Source organism: Protopterus annectens, chromosome 5.part0 (assembly GCF_019279795.1).
Source record: "Protopterus annectens isolate FY-2018-M chromosome 5.part0, PAN1.0, whole genome shotgun sequence".
Classification (NCBI taxonomy): Eukaryota; Metazoa; Chordata; order Ceratodontiformes; family Protopteridae; genus Protopterus; species Protopterus annectens.
Genome location: NC_056735.1, coordinates 440,158,230 through 440,179,399, shown reverse-complemented (window position 1 = coordinate 440,179,399; position 21,170 = coordinate 440,158,230).

Below are 21,170 nucleotides of genomic sequence, written 5' to 3'. Positions count from 1 at the left end.
ATTTTATGAAAAAAGGAAGTGATAGACATAGGAAAAAGTTTATACATTTCCATAGTAATGCAATCATTTCCTGGGGCTTTGTTAGATTTACATTCCTTGATTGTATCTGTGACTTCTTTATACATAACTTAATTTTGGAGATCTAATTTTAATTTCTCTGGATTTTTTTTTACCTTTAGAAGAGATTAGTTCCAGGTTTGAAAGATTAACTTGTGAGCTATCTATTTTGTAATGGTCTGTGTAATGATATTTAAAAGCATTAAGAATATATTCTTAGCTTTCGATTGCATTTTAATCCTCACTGATAAATTATGCATATGTTTAGATGTTGTGGCATAAGAGCTTATTTGTAATCTTTCTAATGCCAGGTTAGTCCTAGGATCTAGAATTTAAATATATTGTTTGTTTAAGTCTTCTATTTTCATTTTACTATCAGGGGAATTTGTAGTCTTACTAGAGTTAATTAATAACAATTGAGATTGTATATTTTGTACTTCTTATTCCTATTCTTTGAGTTTATTTTTTAACCATGTAAGTGTTTTACCACACACACACACACACACACACACACACACACACACACACACACACACACATATATATATATATATATATATATATATATATATAGGAGCGCTACAGAATCCTGAAAGCCCAAAATCCTGAAGACCAAAATCCTGAGACCAAAATCTCAAAAGTTCAAAATACTGAAAACTCAAAATACTGAAAATACACAGGATACCAACACTTACTATATTCCAGCACATGTAGATATAGAAACAAATAAAAGACAAACCATGTTACTTTTCTCCAAGTATAAGCAGGGGGCAAGCCCCCCTGCACCAAACATCTGGTGTACTCCGCCCACCCACCCCCTGCTATTTATATATATCAACTCCAAGATTGCACTTAGTGTAGTGAAGTGCAATCTTGGAGTTGATATATTTAAGTAGCAGGGGCTGGGGGGCACAGCCCCCCCACATGGGGGGGTGCAGGGGGCTTGTCCCCCTAAATATAGTTGAAGGGTAATATGTTTCTGTATGTACTTGTCTGGAATATAGTATCCTGTGTGTTTTCAGTATTTTGAGTTTTCAGTATTTTGAACTTTTGAGATTTTGGTCTTCAGGATTTTGGTCTTTTAGGATTCTACAGTGCTCCCATTTATTTATATATATATATATATATATATATATATATATATATATATATATATATATATATATATAGAGAGAGATCTAGGACTTTTGCAAGAAATCACATTTCCATGAAATGTAAATAACCAAACACACTTTAGCGAAAGTGCTTTTCACCGAAAAGAAAATATAAAACAACAAAATTAAAAAAAAAAACACACAGTACTCACATTTATGCAGGGGCCAACCCCCCCCTCCACTCCCACACCCCCCTACTTTTATATTCTCACTCTGAGATCACACTACAGTGGGGAAAAGGGAATATTCCCTTATCCCCACTGTGCTACAATCTCAGCAAGAGCCATTTCCCCACATTTTATCTTTTTTTTAGGACACTTTCACTAAAATGTGCTTGGCCTTTTCACTTTCGGTGAAACAGTCATTCGTTAAAGAGTACAGATCCTATATATATATATATATATATATATATATATATATATAAGCTTTTAATGAGTCCCTGGTCATAACAATATTTATCTCTGATGTATAATTACTTTCTAGGAAGTTCCGAGACTAGACAGGGTTTAAATTCTTTATTTTTTGTAATGTAAACTGGAATTCTTGTTATAAAGATTAATCTTTTATAATCTATTTGAAATTTAAGAATGAGAATATCATTGTCAGAGATAGGGCAGGGGAGTATGGATAAAAGAGAATGCTTTGACATTAAATCCTGAGAATCATAGATTTTTATCTATTCTAGTTTGGTTGCCAAATATTTGATCCTGATGAGAAAATTTTAAAGAATTTCCTTCTTTTATACTAAATGTGTTAAATAAGTTAAATGTCCCAGCCCACTTTTTAAGAAGTTTTGCAATAGAGGTGAGACAAAGAGATCTCTTACTAGTAGTATCAGAGTTATCTAAAGTACAATTAAAATCCCCTCTTTAAATATGTTAGCAATAAGATCTAACTGTTTTTAGCAATCCCTATTCTCATGGCAGGAAACCAGTATAAATTTACTAAAGTCTGAATACTGTTATTGAATTTTAGTATAACAAGATATATAAAACCCTCTTTGTACTCATACTTGTGAATCCTCTGAGGATTAATATTTTTTACATGATATCATTACTCCTCTGGTCTTTGATTTATAGAAAAAATGAGCTAATATTAGATAGTCATTTGGATTCCATGTGTTGCCATCACTTGTTTTAACATGAGTTTCTTAGAGAATGACTACTTGTGCTTTATTACATTTTAAATACCTTATCAGGTTCAACCTCTTCCTTGGATTATTCAAGTAATTAGTATTTAAAGGTAATAATGTTAGTTTGATATGTGATTATAATTAAGATTTCAGGTTTGTTATTACAAGTTCAACCTCTTTCTTGCATTACTCAAGCCATTAGTATTTAAAGGTAATAATGTTAGTTTGATATGTGATTATAATTAAAATTTAAGATTTATTAGTGCTCAGATCTATTACCCAAATTCCCTCTCTTAACGATGATATTATACAGCTGCCAAAAGTTTAAGTAATATGATCAAACCAGTATTCCTTATCATTAGATATTTTGTGAGTCTTGAAGCAGGCCTAAAAAAAAGAAAACCATAACTCAAAAGGGATTATATAAAACAAATTAACCATAAAATAAATAAATTCCCACATCAAACATGGAGTGATTAACATTCCTAGTCCAATAGATAGACATTGTTCTATCAGACTATCTTTCATACCACATCTAGCAACTCCTATCTGAGCTCTTAAAGAACATAACATAAAACAGACTACTTAACAAATACATTGTGAGATGAAACATTGTAAGTGTTTTTACTTGTCTGTTTTTATGGTATGAAAGTTAAGTGATAATATATCATAAGATTTCAAAATATTACTAGTAATTATTTAATATACACAATGTTCCATCTCCTACAATAATTATGTTATCTGTATGTCGTGACAGTGTATATTTACTGTTATATTAATATAATAAATAAAGACACGTCTTAAAATGAAAAACAGTATACACTTCATAAGAACATTCACTGTTATGTAATTCAGTTTACAATGAATTTTCAACTCTTATCTAAACACTTCTTAAATAAGCTAGATTTTGCCTACTACTACTAAACTATATTTAAACTCACCATTAAACTACTAATTAACTGGTAATATATATATATATATATATATATATATATATATATATATATATATATACATATATATATATATATATATATATATATATATATATATATATCTATAAAGATTTAAGTCTGATTGGGAATATTTCTTCTCAGTTCAAAACATTATCATGACTTGCTCTTATATATTGCTTCTGTATTTCTTCATGTAAGTTAATATTCACCAAGAAATTATAGCTACTTGAAGTTGTTCTATCTATAGGTCAAGCAGCTAATTCCTCCCTTAAATATACCAGGGTAAAAAACAGGTGCATATTTGGTTTACATGCATGTTATATTGCCAACAGTTACTAATTATAAATGATAAATGTATTATAAAAAAAGGATACTATTGATGAAACTAATGCAGTTTCTCTTGTAATATTATTAGCACAGATGTTAAGCAGTGATTCCATATGTGTAATAGGTAAAATAAATCATAATTGCTTTATATATTGTTAAATATACAGTTGTAAATGATTAGGGGTTGTTATATGTTATATAAGAAAACTATTGCTGCGTGTTGTGTGTTGGGTAGACATAACCTTGAATAAACTGAATTATTTCAATAAACTGAGTATAAATGCATAATGTGCATAATGCTAGTTGACTGCAACTGAGGGCAACTCCCTTCTATGGAACATTCCACAATGAGTGCTCCATCACCCAGGAGGGCATGCCCATCCATTGCCTGATACTCCATCAGTCACCCAAGCCACTATTCAAACTGGGGTAAGCTGGTCATTAGTTAAGGCCTTATTCATCTACACCAATGTAATTAAATAGTTTTGGTACAACTGCAAAGGCTAAAACCAAGGACCAGGTTTACTTTTTCTTGAATAAATTGAGTATAAATTGATAACGTTTTTGACATATATGTGCTTTATAAATATACTATAGTCACAACTGTATTGGTGGTTTTGTGCGTCTATATTACATAATCAAACTTTTAAAAGTTTGAAAGTCATATGGTCGACACTGTATGATCGAACTTTCAAAAGTTAAAAAATGCAATAAAAAAAAATAAACCAAAGAAGAAAAACTACCTGAATGGTTTAAGCGGGGGGTGGGGCAAGCCCCCTTGGACCACCCACCCACCCGCTCTTTAAATATACCAATTCCGAGATCGTACTACAGTGCAGAAAAGGGTAATTTCCCTATTCTGCACTGTACAGAGATCTCTGTTGAAACTTTCAAACTTTTAAAAGTTTGATCATATGGTGTCAACCATATGACATTTGGACTTTTAAGAGTTTGACAATGTGATATAGACCTGGTTTTGTCATAATGGTTAAGGTTTTCATCTCATGGACACAAATACAGGGTTTGATTGTGATCTCAGTTATTGGCTTGGTTTAAAATTACCCTTGAGGGCAGTTAGCCACTTAGTGTTTACCTATGAATCTGTGCACCTTTTTGAATGACTCTGTTAAAGTATGAGTCATAGTTTACATACATCCTGGCACAGAAGAAAATATATCTCTGATCCTCCTAACAAAATCTGTCACTTTCTTTTTCACATAGAAAAGATTATGTCTTTCCTGTTTTTGTCATTGATTCAAAATACTGGCTGTCCTACAATGTCAGAAAAATATCTCATACATTAAAATACTTGAAATTCAGGGGATTGCTATAATACATAAATCACTGTTTTTGCTTGTCAGTTTATGATGCTTGGTAAAGTACTAGTTATATATTTTCAAATACTTTACAACATCCATACCAAGCACCCAGAATGATATTTTTTGTTGATTAAAAAGAAAATCATCATTTTGTCCCTAGATGAAAATGCCTCACTCATGCACCCCTATGATGTGTGGTTTGAGCTGCTTGTGTTACCATAATATGCTGAGTCACTGAAGCAGTGCATCTTTCCACTCTCTTTCTTTAGGTTGAGGTGATACAGCAGAATCAGCTGCTATTATTCTGTGAGCAGTAATAACATTCCTTGGAAATGAAGAAATGCACATCTGAAATGGCAGAATAGTAACTAAGTTTGGGGTTACTGTAGTTTGGTAAATTTCCCTTATGAGAAATGCTATGATCTCTGATTTACAGTATATAATTGACAGGTATGCAAAGATGCATCCCACATACCTGAAGTTTCAAGCATGCAAAGTTTCCCGTGATAAGAGTCAGTTCTGTATGTATATATATGTATATATATATATATATATATATATATATATATATATATACACACACACACACACACACACACACACACACACACATATATATATATATATATATTTTTTTTTTTTTTTTATGGACTCCATTTATTTTTTGAAGTTTATGTATTTGCAATAGACTTAAATTCCTACATATAACGCTACACTAAACTAAGCATACACTATTGTCTACCCACTTACTTTAACCCAAACCCTAACCCTAAGGTCTGTCACTATTGCACTCTCACCTAACCCGCGCCCTAACCCTAACTCACTTAAACCGCCCCAACCCTAAAGTCTGTCACTATCACACACAGGCTTAACCCGCACCCTAATCCTAACTCACTTAATCCGCCCCTAACCCTAACGTACAAACAATCGCACACTTACCTGAACCCAACCCGTAACTTTCCACCACAGCGCTAAGAATAACGACACCACAGAAACAGCCAACTGAATTCTTTCCCGAGGAAAGAATTTGCTGTTCTGCAGCTTTGCTGTTCTTAGCGTTCGCTGAATAGTGTTCGATATCAGATCATTCGAAGTTTTAATACTTCGATGTTCTGATATAGACCCGTAGAATCCAGTGTAAAAAAACTTTAGTCGACACAAGCACTTTTGTGGGTAACCCCACTTCTTCAAATGTCTAATATATTTTAAAAACAGCTCTTGGTTTAAATATCCTCTTGATACACATGATTAAAACCAACCAATACATTGTTCTGGTGTGAACAAGCACTTTCATTTTAAAGTAACATTCTACAAGGTACATGCCATTGACTAAACTAGAGATCTGAATATATATATGTATACACTTCTAAAAGTCTATTTATAAAGTATCTAAATTGTAATTCAAATTTCCATAACATGTCAGTCTGCAATCACAAGCACAGAATGTATCTGCACATATTTACATTTTCCACTTATGTTCTCCAAAATACATACAAGCCTGTAACAAGAAGTCAGTAATTTATCATACAAACAATTCCATAGCACATCTTGCCTAAAAAGCTGCCTAAACTTTAACTTAGGACATTTCATTTTACAATCACAAGCAAAGAATGTATCTGCATATGTTTACATTTTCCACTTATGTTCCCCAAAACATATACAAGCCTATAACAAGAATCATTTATCAGACAAACAATTCCACAGCACATCCTACCTAAGAACAATGTATTGGTTGGTTTTAATCATGTGTTTCAAGAGGATATTTAAACCAAGAGCTGTTTTTAAAATGTTTTTAAAATGTATTAGACATCTGAAGAAGTAGGGTTATGTCTAATAAAGTTTTTTACATTGGATTCTACAGCCGTCTCCAAGTCCTGGTGCTTTGCTTTTTATTCTGTACCTGTTTCGTGCAGGACAAGTGAGTTCTAAAGTTTTGGTGGCAGTCTTGTGTTTTTGCTTTTTACTTAAAATAAATGTTTAGCCACCATTTATCTTGAAGGGGGAATAAAAGTTTTATTTTGTGCATGGGAAGTGCATCTGGCTACAAGTTCCCCTCATTTCCTATTAGTTATAGTGGCAAAAGCCGAGACTTGAGCTCCAAGGTTGCAAGCAAGAAAACAGATTATGCAGCAGCATATGGAGCTCCTTGAGGTTAGTAAACAGCTTCACTTCATTGTTTAATAGACATTATGAAAAAAATTAAAGGTTGAGCAGATTGTGACATAAAATGGCAATTTTGTAAAATAAAAACTCTACTCAATATATGCAATTGCATTTTCATCTTACCCTTCTGTGAGATAAAAAAAACAGAGTAGAAAAAAATTCCGTTAAAAACAAATTTGTTTCACAACGAAACATGTCTTTAAAGACAACAGTAATATATGCTTTAATATGAGAAGAGTACTATATATTTTCATCCAAGTTAATCTAAAGCACACATTTTCATTTAAGTGAACACAGAACATCAACTTTATCAAATTCACTGGAAAGAAATAGTACAACAGAAACTGATTTTCTTTCACAACTTTTTTCATTTTTTTTTAATAATCAAATGTTAAAAGCTAAATACCTATAACCATTGTTGGAAAGATATTTGCTGCTGCTGAAGATCATGTTGTTGATGTTAATTGGAAATGTTTCCTAATACTTATTAAAGTATAGAAAGGAGTATTTAAGTTGATTTTAAGTAAAGATAAACTGTTGCATATTAGGTTAATACACAAGTCACTTAGAAGATGATGCTTTGAGAGATTTAGTAGTGGTAGTTGTAATAAGAGTCTGTCTTTTGTTTCTTCTTTCTGACATCAGTTCAATAGTTCTTGTCAAGGGATTTCTTCAGGGTTTGAGAAGACCAGTCCATATTCTCTGAGATAGGTATTATGTTGCTGTTTTTGATGAATAGAGAAGCTTCTTCTAAACAGTTAGAAATTCTCACTTCATTTTAAAAGTGATTTTTTATTTTAGTTGGGTAGATAAGTTGAGCTTTAATATTGCTTTGTTTGAGTAGTTTTATAAGAGACCATCATTTTTTTTCTCATGCCCAGTACTCTGGTGGAATAATCATTATGAAATCTCATCTGGTTCTGGTTGTATTTCAGAAGGCTTTTTTCTCCAAGCTGTTTTGAGTACAAGTTTGTTATCCAAGTAGAATATACATTTTATTACTATTGATCTAGGAAGTGTAGGAGGTGAAGTTGAAACTGGTTTCCCTATGGCTCTATGAGCTCTATCTATGCCATATGAGAATGTATCTTTAAGTCTAAGACTTTAGTTATCCAGGCATTTAAAAAATGAAATAATATCCTCACCTTCAGTTCTCTCAGACAGGCCAAAGATTCTGATATTATATCTTCTTTCTCCATTTTCTAAATAACTTATTTTGTTGAGAAGCCAAAGGGTCTGCTTAAGAAGAAAGTCCTTTTGAGTTTCTTCTTCACTAAGTCTTCTCTAAATATCATTTAAGGAAGTTTAAATGTCAGATATTTTGGATTGATGTTGCTGAAGCAATTCTTTAAAAACATTGGTTTGTTTTTGACAGTTTTCTTTGAGATTTTCTAAGTTGTACATAAAACCATCCATTTTCAAAGACAGCTCGTGTAGGGTAGCAGACACCAATTGCAGTTCTTTCTTCAAGGTAGTTTCAGACTGGGAGTTCTTAGAGTTACTCATTTTATAGGAGAAGATAATTTAAAAGGAAAATATCTATGAAAATCCACCAAAGTCTCAAATATTATAAATTAGACTTTTATCAGCACAGTTTGGTGATTTTTGTTTAAGGAATATAATTATTTCCCCTGTGTTTTATGATAGTTTTGTAGAGTTTTGTAGAACTCTAAATTTGTGCTGCTGTCAGTTAGGCATCCAGGCTCCATGTCTGACTTTTACATGTCTGTAGGTCAACTTATAGTAGATGATATCAGCAGGCCATGTAGGACACAAGAGGTTAGGATGGCTGCATGAAATGGATGTGTAGGCTTCTGCAAGTAAGAAAAGACTAGCAAGCCATGACATTGGAGAAGTAACTGCTAACACATCTACTTACTCTGTTGAGTAGAGGCACACACACACACAGTTAACTACACTGAGAACAGGAGCTTTACCTATCTAAATATACGGACTATAGAACTCAGTATTTTACATGTACCAATGCACATATCTGACTTTTACATGACTGCAGGTGAACATAAGGTAGATGACATCAGCAGGCCATGTGAAGGACAAGTTGTAAGGCCTGCATAGGCACATAGAGTTATAGGGTCATATGAGGCCAGTAGCCTCACTGTAGAATATCCTAGATGTGTAGAACCCTAGTTGTTTAAAACAAGTACCCTTAGTGAGCTTAGTTGGATGTTTGAGTTTAGCAGAGCAAGGTTGTCATCGCCACTGACTGGACCTGTCCATGAGGGAGCACACAACATTATATATTACACTTTGTAGTGTGGTTGATATATATGTGCAAAAAATACTGAGCCTCCAGGGTTGTATTGCTTGGAGTGAGTTGGACAACATATGTATGTATTGTGAATATATGATGTATACTGAGAATGTGCCCTGAAAACTGATCATATGTACTGAAGATTAGATTTGGACTGTCACCTCCAGAGAGAGAGAGAAAGGTGACATCAACATAATCATGTTGTATAGCCAATTGGACTCAATCAAGTGTGTCAAGTAGACATGTTTGTGACATGGAGAGCTATGTATGGAATATTTTTTTTTTGTTTGAGACAGGTGACCTTTTTTTGGAGAGAAAGTGGAATGGTGGGGTACGGACATAGGTATGTCTGGGGCAGGTACGTTAGCAGGGTGAGGAATCAATTGCTGACTGACAGGACATACAAGACAAGACACAAGAATGGTGAAGAACATCATAGAAAAACTTACTAAGCTAGGCATCAACCCCTATATCACTAGGTGGGTTGCAAACTGGCTCACAGATAGAACCCACAGAGTGAATGGAGTCAGACTGCCAACCAGTCATGAGTAGATTCCCACAGGGTTTGGTCTTGGGTTCTCTCCTGTTTGGTATCTACTTCTCTGAAGTCCAGGCAAACATGAAGGGACTCTGGCTGACAAAGTCTGCAGATGAATGCAAGTTGGGAGCTATTATTAACTCCCCAAGTGATGTTGACATCCTACATAAAGGCCTTGATGAGACCAACGACTGGTGTCAGAACCATGGCCTTAAGCTCAATGCCAAAAAAATGTCTTCATCCCCTTTGGGAAAAACTCAGTTCCCTTGAATTACCACATTGATAGTAGTCCACTGAACACAGAAGATGTTATAAGAGATCTGGGAACACAGGTTGACAGCAACCTCTCTTTTGACCACCAAGTTGCCACTGTGGTCAGAAATTCCTTCTATGTGGCATATTTCATTACTAAGGGTTTTGCATCCAGGAAGAAAGAGGACATTGTCTCTCTCTACTCTTCCCTCATTAGGCCAGTTATTGAGTACAGTGCCCCATTTGGCATGTACCTCACTTGACACCCTCAACAACTGGAGAGGCCACAAAAGTACCTCACAAAGAGGATCTTAGGCCTTAAACATTTGTCCTTTATGGACAGAATCAAAAAAACCCAACTATTCTCTGTGTCATATCACCTACTTAGAGGCAATCTCTGCTTGACGTACAAAGCCATGTCTGACCCAGAAATACTACATCTAAAGAAATCACAATTCCTCTGCACCACTGCAACTTACTGGCCCTCTTCAAGAGAAATATTGATGAGTGGATGGGAAATAGAAAATTCATGTAAGGGATCACTCCAGTGGCTCTACTCGACAGCTACACTAGGAGCTAAGGTTGGGTGGCATGATGCCAGGGTAATCTTATGGGCTAGGCTTGTAAAGGCTCCAGGACCATTAGGCTAGTACACACCTATTAACCTATGAACGTATGAACACCATGGTTAGGGTAAGGGTGTGGATCTCGGAAACCCATTGATATCGAGCTGGTTGACAGTGACAATCGAGTTGTCACCCAGTGGACTGTTATCACTGTCACCTCACTGCGCTGATGGCTGCAGTGTTTGACATCTGTGTTTCCTTGAGCTTTTCAGTACAATGATGGAGACCAGTGTCTCCATCCAGTGTAGCCATACACCCATAGGGTGGCACACAATTCTGCGCACCATCCCCAACAGTTCTTCTTGGGTGATAAAATCACCCCCTCTGCCACTGTACACAGAAGGAACCACAGGACTGTCCTCAGTGGCAGAAGTACCTGAGGGCCCAGGTAGTGCAGGGGGGGAACACAGGGTGCTAACATGTTGTGGTTTAGACATGCTGGGCCTTGGTTCCCTAGACAGTGGAGTGGAGGCAGGTGGATCTCTTGGGCCATGCCTACCCTCCTGTGGTGTGGTGGAAAAAAAATAATAAAAACAACCCAAAAAACAAAAGAGAAAATACGTATTGGGGGTGTGAGATTGCATAAGTTGTCTTATTTGTTTATTTTGGCTGAGGAAGTTGGTCTTCCATTTCTGAGTTCTCACTTTTGTATTTGTAGACAGCTTCTTTTGCTTACTGTATAACCTAGTAATGTCAGAATTGTGTCTGTCTAGGACAAGATAACAGTGTCCCACTGGCTGCTATAAAAGGCTCACTGTAAAGCCAGCAACAGCTCACTCTTACTAACCCCTGCCCATATAGCTGCAGTGAGAATAGAACCCCTAGCTGTCTAAGTACACAGGTTACAAAACACAGTACTTAACAAAAGTGCCACAGATCAAGTCTGACTTGGAGCGTGTCAGACAACACTTTATAGATGATGACATCAGCAGTGTCTACAGTGTCCCACAGGCTGCTGTAAAAGGCTCACTGTAAAGTCCAGCAACAGCTCACACACCAATTACCCCCCTCCATTTGGCTGCAGTGAGAATAAAACCCCTACCAATCTAAGTACATAGACTATAGAACATAGAACTTAATGCAAGTGCCATGGGTCTAGTCTGATTTTGACAGGACTGCAGGTGAACTTATGTAGAGAACATCATCTTAGGCTTGTGCAAGTTTCATAAAATGGTAGGATATGCTACTGGTGAGGTAATTGCGGGATGCAAACATTTGCTCTTCTGTCTAGACATGCACACACACACACACACACACACACACACACACACACACACACACACACACACACACACACACACACACACACACACAGACACACACACACACACACACACACACACACACACACACACACACACACACACACACACAGTTGACTGTAGACACAGATTACAAAACAACACAACACTGAATGAGTCTTAGTTTGACAAGACTGCAGGTGAACTTATAGTGGATGACATCGACAGGCCATGTGGGGACAAAAGGTCTATAGGCCTTCATAGGTACACGGCTTCATAGTGTTATCTGAGGCTAGTAGCCTAACAGCAGTAAGCTGTTTAGAATTCTATCTGTGTAAGAACACAAGTACCCTTATTGAGCATACTTGGCTGTTTGAGTTTTGCAGAGCAAGGCTTTAAGCAACACCAACTGTCCCTGTCCATAAGTGAGCACACAGTATTACATATAAAACTTTGTACTGTGGTTGATATATGCCTGGAAAAAGTAATGAGACGCCAGGGTTCTAGTGCTTGTTTGGGGCAGTTTGGGAGGGGGGGACATGTGGATGTACTGTAAGTATATGACATAGTTATATTGTGCCCTTAGTTTGCATTGTTTCCACATGTAGTTTTATGTCATACAAATGAACTGGACAACAAAGACAAATATTAAAATATCATATATACAATTCCATAGTGCTTTGGATTTGCGCAATGGTTAACAAAATGTACATGCATGCGATATAGGCCTGTTTGCACGCAGTGAAGCAGTGTGCAAATGCAAGCCACATTGCTAATGTTTGCTACTATACCCCATCCTATCTGTGCTCCGGGACATCTTTTTGTGATGGTGAAGAGCATTAATTGAATGTATCCATTTTCTATTTTTGGTGTCTGTTTCTAGGCAATCTGTTTTTCCCATTTCTGCAGAGTTGCACATTATGAAAACAAGATAAGTTTAGCCAAACCATTTTTCAGGATGTGGCACATTGTGCATAAGTGGAATCATAAGAAAACAAAGAGGAAAAGATACTAAAACTAAGAAACACATACACAAAATCTTTAAAAGCACATTAAAAATGTATAGTACACATCACAGATTTCTACATATGTCAGGATCTGAACCCTCACACCAATACAGCTTCAGAAAACGGGGGGAGGGTGCCTAAGTCCTCTATGCCACGCAAACAGCAATGAAATGAAGTCATTATTCACAAAACCATCTGCATCAGAATGTACACTGCTATCAAACCATCAGCTGTGATTTGAACATTTAATTATTTTTACTATATTTGGATACACAGCAGTTAGTGATCACAAAACCTGCCATAATTTTGCATAGAAAAATATACAGCTCTGTCTTACCTTTCTTTGTTTCTTGGTCATTCATCAATTATCTAACACATACAGTGTGCATGGCATTCCATATCACTGGCCTTAACATATGAGAGAATATTAATTGGGATTAATATGATATGCAATCCTGGCTGAATGGTACAAATTCACATATACTGTTCTTTTGGGATAGCATAGCTGAGTTACTGTTATGGCAGGAACAAGGGTGCACTCCACTGTTTGGGGCAAAGCTCAGTTACTGTTATGACACAAACAAGTCTCACATCTGAAACTACAATGTGTATCATCACTTTATAACTTCTATCTTTAATGATTTACCATTACAAAGGTATGGTGCTAAACTGAGGCCATGCAGGGAACATCAGAATTCTTCAGAGGTATGACCATGTGAATCTTTCATGTATGATGCCTACAAATTACTAATTGACAAATATAAGTAAAATAAGTGTCTGGTGTCACATATTAAGGTACTTTCTGTACAAATCCAACACTACTTCTTGCTTATTGTACCAAGTTAGGAAATACAAGGATATGCTATAATATTATTAAATAATACACTCTAGGACTTACCTTCCAAATGCAGCAGTTGACACACCTTTAGTTCAGCGCTGACTCTGTCTGATGTAAGCAGTACATAGCAAATACATGGGGAGGTAATGGTCATGTGACTTGCCTGGCCTCAATTTTATTATATGCATGTGTAGGAGAAAGGTATTAGGTCCCTAGTTGGTCAGTGAATGTACTATGAATTGTCTCTTAACAAAAGCAAGGACAGACTGAGCATGCCTTCTTCTGCCTACAAAGACAACATCTGGGGGTTCCTCCTCTGAGTCCTCCTCTGACTGTCGCTGTGGTGACCTAGGCATTGGAGGGGGGATGTGTGTCCCTTCCCCTTGCTGATCCTGCTGCAGCTGTTTCCACAGGATCAGATTGTGGAGCATAGCACATACTGTAAACAGTTGTGTACATTTGCATAGATTATACTGCAGGGCTCCATCGGATATATCTAGGTACCAAAACCATGACGTCAGAAGCCCAGAAACACTCTCTATGATGTTTCTAGTTTGAATGTGTGCCTCATTATGGCATTCTTCTGTGGGTGTGTGTGCACTTCTGATGGGTGACATCAGCCATGGTTCCACGGCATAGCCAGCATCCCCCAGTAAATGGTTATGTGACATGTCTCCCTAGCAAACATCTGGTACAAATGTGATGTATGCCAGATATGGGAGTCATCAAAACTGCCAGGGTTGACAGCACACACATTCAAGATAATTTTCTGGGCATTGCACAAGACTTGGCAGTTGATGGAGTGATACCCCTTGTGGTTAAGGTACCCTGCTCTCCAGGTGATGCCTTACTATGGACATGGGTGTAATCTATGGCACCCAGTACTTCAAGGTAATGCACTACATGGTAAAATAGTTTCATATTGCTATCCCCCTCTTCAGAACTAGGGGGAAAATATGTACTGACTGACATGTATGAGCATAGCAACTAGAAATTGTTGGAGAATCCTGAAGGTTGATGACTGTGACACACCCATCATGACCCCAGGTGGTCTTTGAAAGGTACCAGTAGCTAATATTCTAAGGGTTACACATACCTTAGTTTCAACTTTGATGGGTTCCCCTCGGTTGGCTCTGGTTTTAAGTTAAGGACAGCAGAGCTCACAGAGTTCTTGGAATGTGTCCCTGTCCACCCTGTAGTGCTCTACAATTTCCAGCTCATGTAGCACCTGGGAAGTTACCCTGGGCTTGAACAGTCTTCTTCTTCCTGGCCTAGGCCTTTTGTCAGCAGCATTGGCTTCAGCCTCTAGCAAATACAGATGTAGAATAGCTGCAGCAGCCCCTAGCATTGTATCAGTTAAACATTCCTTAAGTGTTCTCCAATGGTATTGGAGGATAAAGGAAAAACCAGGATGGAGGCTACATGGTTACGTTATACATTGCTGAATAGCTCCACCATGTTGGATTATTTGATCAACATGCAATTCCCCTGCTTATGTTATATCTGGCATCTATTAAACACAGCTGTTGCTTGCTCATTAGTGGACTACACTTGCCTCCACACACCTCTGCACACCTTCCTATAAATACGGTAAGCATTGGCAAAATTGATATTTCATCTGTTCTTGTGATATCATGCAAACAGAAGAAAAAGTGAAGGAAAGGTGGAACACCCTGTAGTCAAACCCAGGACCATCTTTATTCCAGTCCTAATACAGTTACATAACAACCCAGAGAAACCTGCCATTCATTCCTTTGTTTCTTGTGATTACTTTAAGTGCCATATCGTGCAAACAATGGCAAAGTAAAAAAAAATAATAATAATAAACTGGACAGACACCATGCATTTTAACAACCAAATAATGAGGATGAGAGAGAACATGGAAAGTTTGCCCTGCTTACATGCACTTTCACCCTTCATAGCCCTACATGTTCACCTCTTCAAGTATAAAGTACAAGTATGACTCTGTCACTGTCCATGTGGGTGTGAATGACCTGAGACTCACCTCTCTGGACTACATGAAAAGATACATGAAGGAGCTCTCGGATTATGTTGTCCAGGCAGGTATGACCCTAGCCCTGAGTAGCATCCTACCGTCACCCAGAATAACACCACAGTACAAGCAGAAAATGATTGACTTCAACAATTGACTAGGTTTCTGGTGTCATTTTAAGAGGATCCAGTATCTGTCTGCTTGGGATGACAAGACTGAGAGACCTCGATACTTTGCCAGAGATAATCTGCATCTTTCACCCCTGGGTTTCAGGATACTGGCTAAGGGTCTTGCCACCCCAATAGTGCCTTTTTAGGTGATGTTCTAAAGACCAAATTACCACTGGAAAAGCTATAAATAAATAAAATCTGAGGGTTATGCTGCTCAACACTAAAAGTCTAAATCTCAAGATGCACTTGCTCGAAGCACTCCTCTCAATAGAGAACATTCACATTTGTGCTGTAATGTAGACCTGGTTTAAAGCAGCAGATTGTGACATAAAATGGCAATTTTGTAAAATAAAAACTCTACTCAATATATGCAATTGCATTTTCATCTTACCCTTCTGTGAGATAAAAAAAACAGAGTAGAAAAAAATTCCGTTAAAAACAAATTTGTTTCACAACGAAACATGTCTTTAAAGACAACAGTAATATATGCTTTAATATGAGAAGAGTACTATATATTTTCATCCAAGTTAATCTAAAGCACACATTTTCATTTAAGTGAACACAGAACATCAACTTTATCAAATTCACTGGAAAGAAATAGTACAACAGAAACTGATTTTCTTTCACAACTTTTTTCATTTTTTTTTAATAATCAAATGTTAAAAGCTAAATACCTATAACCATTGTTGGAAAGATATTTGCTGCTGCTGAAGATCATGTTGTTGATGTTAATTGGAAATGTTTCCTAATACTTATTAAAGTATAGAAAGGAGTATTTAAGTTGATTTTAAGTAAAGATAAACTGTTGCATATTAGGTTAATACACAAGTCACTTAGAAGATGATGCTTTGAGAGATTTAGTAGTGGTAGTTGTAATAAGAGTCTGTCTTTGTTTCTTCTTTCTGACATCAGTTCAATAGTTCTTGTCAAGGGATTTCTTCAGGGTTTGAGAAGACCAGTCCATATTCTCTGAGATAGGTATTATGTTGCTGTTTTGATGAATAGAGAAGCTTCTTCTAAACAGTTAGAAATTCTCACTTCATTTTAAAAGTGATTTTTATTTTAGTTGGGTAGATAAGTTGAGCTTTAATATTGCTTTGTTTGAGTAGTTTTATAAGAGACCATCATTTTTTCTCATGCCCAGTACTCTGGTGGAATAATCATTATGAAATCTCATCTGGTTCTGGTTGTATTTCAGAAGGCTTTTTTCTCCAAGCTGTTTTGAGTACAAGTTTGTTATCCAAGTAGAATATACATTTTATTACTATTGATCTAGGAAGTGTAGGAGGTGAAGTTGAAACTGGTTTCCCTATGGCTCTATGAGCTCTATCTATGCCATATGAGAATGTATCTTTAAGTCTAAGACTTTAGTTATCCAGGCATTTAAAAAATGAAATAATATCCTCACCTTCAGTTCTCTCAGACAGGCCAAAGATTCTGATATTATATCTTCTTTCTCCATTTTCTAAATAACTTATTTTGTTGAGAAGCCAAAGGGTCTGCTTAAGAAGAAAGTCCTTTTGAGTTTCTTCTTCACTAAGTCTTCTCTAAATATCATTTAAGGAAGTTTAAATGTCAGATATTTTGGATTGATGTTGCTGAAGCAATTCTTTAAAACATTGGTTTGTTTTTGACAGTTTTCTTTGAGATTTTCTAAGTTGTACATAAAACCATCCATTTTCAAAGACAGCTCGTGTAGGGTAGCAGACACCAATTGCAGTTCTTTCTTCAAGGTAGTTTCAGACTGGGAGTTCTTAGAGTTACTCATTTTATAGGAGAAGATAATTTAAAAGGAAAATATCTATGAAAATCCACCAAAGTCTCAAATATTATAAATTAGACTTTTATCAGCACAGTTTGGTGATTTTTGTTTAAGGAATATAATTATTTCCCCTGTGTTTTATGATAGTTTTGTAGAGTTTTGTAGAACTCTAAATTTGTGCTGCTGTCAGTTAGGCATCCAGGCTCCATGTCTGACTTTTACATGTCTGTAGGTCAACTTATAGTAGATGATATCAGCAGGCCATGTAGGACACAAGAGGTTAGGATGGCTGCATGAAATGGATGTGTAGGCTTCTGCAAGTAAGAAAAGACTAGCAAGCCATGACATTGGAGAAGTAACTGCTAACACATCTACTTACTCTGTTGAGTAGAGGCACACACACACACAGTTAACTACACTGAGAACAGGAGCTTTACCTATCTAAATATACGGACTATAGAACTCAGTATTTTACATGTACCAATGCACATATCTGACTTTTACATGACTGCAGGTGAACATAAGGTAGATGACATCAGCAGGCCATGTGAAGGACAAGTTGTAAGGCCTGCATAGGCACATAGAGTTATAGGGTCATATGAGGCCAGTAGCCTCACTGTAGAATATCCTAGATGTGTAGAACCCTAGTTGTTTAAAACAAGTACCCTTAGTGAGCTTAGTTGGATGTTTGAGTTTAGCAGAGCAAGGTTGTCATCGCCACTGACTGGACCTGTCCATGAGGGAGCACACAACATTATATATTACACTTTGTAGTGTGGTTGATATATATGTGCAAAAAATACTGAGCCTCCAGGGTTGTATTGCTTGGAGTGAGTTGGACAACATATGTATGTATTGTGAATATATGATGTATACTGAGAATGTGCCCTGAAAACTGATCATATGTACTGAAGATTAGATTTGGACTGTCACCTCCAGAGAGAGAGAGAAAGGTGACATCAACATAATCATGTTGTATAGCCAATTGGACTCAATCAAGTGTGTCAAGTAGACATGTTTGTGACATGGAGAGCTATGTATGGAATATTTTTTTTTTGTTTGAGACAGGTGACCTTTTTTTGGAGAGAAAGTGGAATGGTGGGGTACGGACATAGGTATGTCTGGGGCAGGTACGTTAGCAGGGTGAGGAATCAATTGCTGACTGACAGGACATACAAGACAAGACACAAGAATGGTGAAGAACATCATAGAAAAACTTACTAAGCTAGGCATCAACCCCTATATCACTAGGTGGGTTGCAAACTGGCTCACAGATAGAACCCACAGAGTGAATGGAGTCAGACTGCCAACCAGTCATGAGTAGATTCCCACAGGGTTTGGTCTTGGGTTCTCTCCTGTTTGGTATCTACTTCTCTGAAGTCCAGGCAAACATGAAGGGACTCTGGCTGACAAAGTCTGCAGATGAATGCAAGTTGGGAGCTATTATTAACTCCCCAAGTGATGTTGACATCCTACATAAAGGCCTTGATGAGACCAACGACTGGTGTCAGAACCATGGCCTTAAGCTCAATGCCAAAAAAATGTCTTCATCCCCTTTGGGAAAAACTCAGTTCCTTGAATTACCACATTGATAGTAGTCCACTGAACACAGAAGATGTTATAAGAGATCTGGGAACACAGGTTGACAGCAACCTCTCTTTTGACCACCAAGTTGCCACTGTGGTCAGAAATTCCTTCTATGTGGCATATTTCATTACTAAGGGTTTTGCATCCAGGAAGAAAGAGGACATTGTCTCTCTCTACTCTTCCCTCATTAGGCCAGTTATTGAGTACAGTGCCCCATTTGGCATGTACCTCACTTGACACCCTCAACAACTGGAGAGGCCACAAAAGTACCTCACAAAGAGGATCTTAGGCCTTAAACATTTGTCCTTTATGGACAGAATCAAAAAAACCCAACTATTCTCTGTGTCATATCACCTACTTAGAGGCAATCTCTGCTTGACGTACAAAGCCATGTCTGACCCAGAAATACTACATCTAAAGAAATCACAATTCCTCTGCACCACTGCAACTTACTGGCCCTCTTCAAGAGAAATATTGATGAGTGGATGGGAAATAGAAAATTCATGTAAGGGATCACTCCAGTGGCTCTACTCGACAGCTACACTAGGAGCTAAGGTTGGGTGGCATGATGCCAGGGTAATCTTATGGGCTAGGCTTGTAAAGGCTCCAGGACCATTAGGCTAGTACACACCTATTAACCTATGAACGTATGAACACCATGGTTAGGGTAAGGGTGTGGATCTCGGAAACCCATTGATATCGAGCTGGTTGACAGTGACAATCGAGTTGTCACCCAGTGGACTGTTATCACTGTCACCTCACTGCGCTGATGGCTGCAGTGTTTGACATCTGTGTTTCCTTGAGCTTTTCAGTACAATGATGGAGACCAGTGTCTCCATCCAGTGTAGCCATACACCCATAGGGTGGCACACAATTCTGCGCACCATCCCCAACAGTTCTTCTTGGGTGATAAAATCACCCCCTCTGCCACTGTACACAGAAGGAACCACAGGACTGTCCTCAGTGGCAGAAGTACCTGAGGGCCCAGGTAGTGCAGGGGGGGAACACAGGGTGCTAACATGTTGTGGTTTAGACATGCTGGGCCTTGGTTCCCTAGACAGTGGAGTGGAGGCAGGTGGATCTCTTGGGCCATGCCTACCCTCCTGTGGTGTGGTGGAAAAAAAATAATAAAAACAACCCAAAAAACAAAAGAGAAAATACGTATTGGGGGTGTGAGATTGCATAAGTTGTCTTATTTGTTTATTTTGGCTGAGGAAGTTGGTCTTCCATTTCTGAGTTCTCACTTTTGTATTTGTAGACAGCTTCTTTTGCTTACTGTATAACCTAGTAATGTCAGAATTGTGTCTGTCTAGGACAAGATAACAGTGTCCCACTGGCTGCTATAAAAGGCTCACTGTAAAGCCAGCAACAGCTCACTCTTACTAACCCCTGCCCATATAGCTGCAGTGAGAATAGAACCCCTAGCTGTCTAAGTACACAGGTTACAAAACACAGTACTTAACAAAAGTGCCACAGATCAAGTCTGACTTGGAGCGTGTCAGACAACACTTTATAGATGATGACATCAGCAGTGTCTACAGTGTCCCACAGGCTGCTGTAAAAGGCTCACTGTAAAGTCCAGCAACAGCTCACACACCAATTACCCCCCTCCATTTGGCTGCAGTGAGAATAAAACCCCTACCAATCTAAGTACATAGACTATAGAACATAGAACTTAATGCAAGTGCCATGGGTCTAGTCTGATTTTGACAGGACTGCAGGTGAACTTATGTAGAGAACATCATCTTAGGCTTGTGCAAGTTTCATAAAAATGGT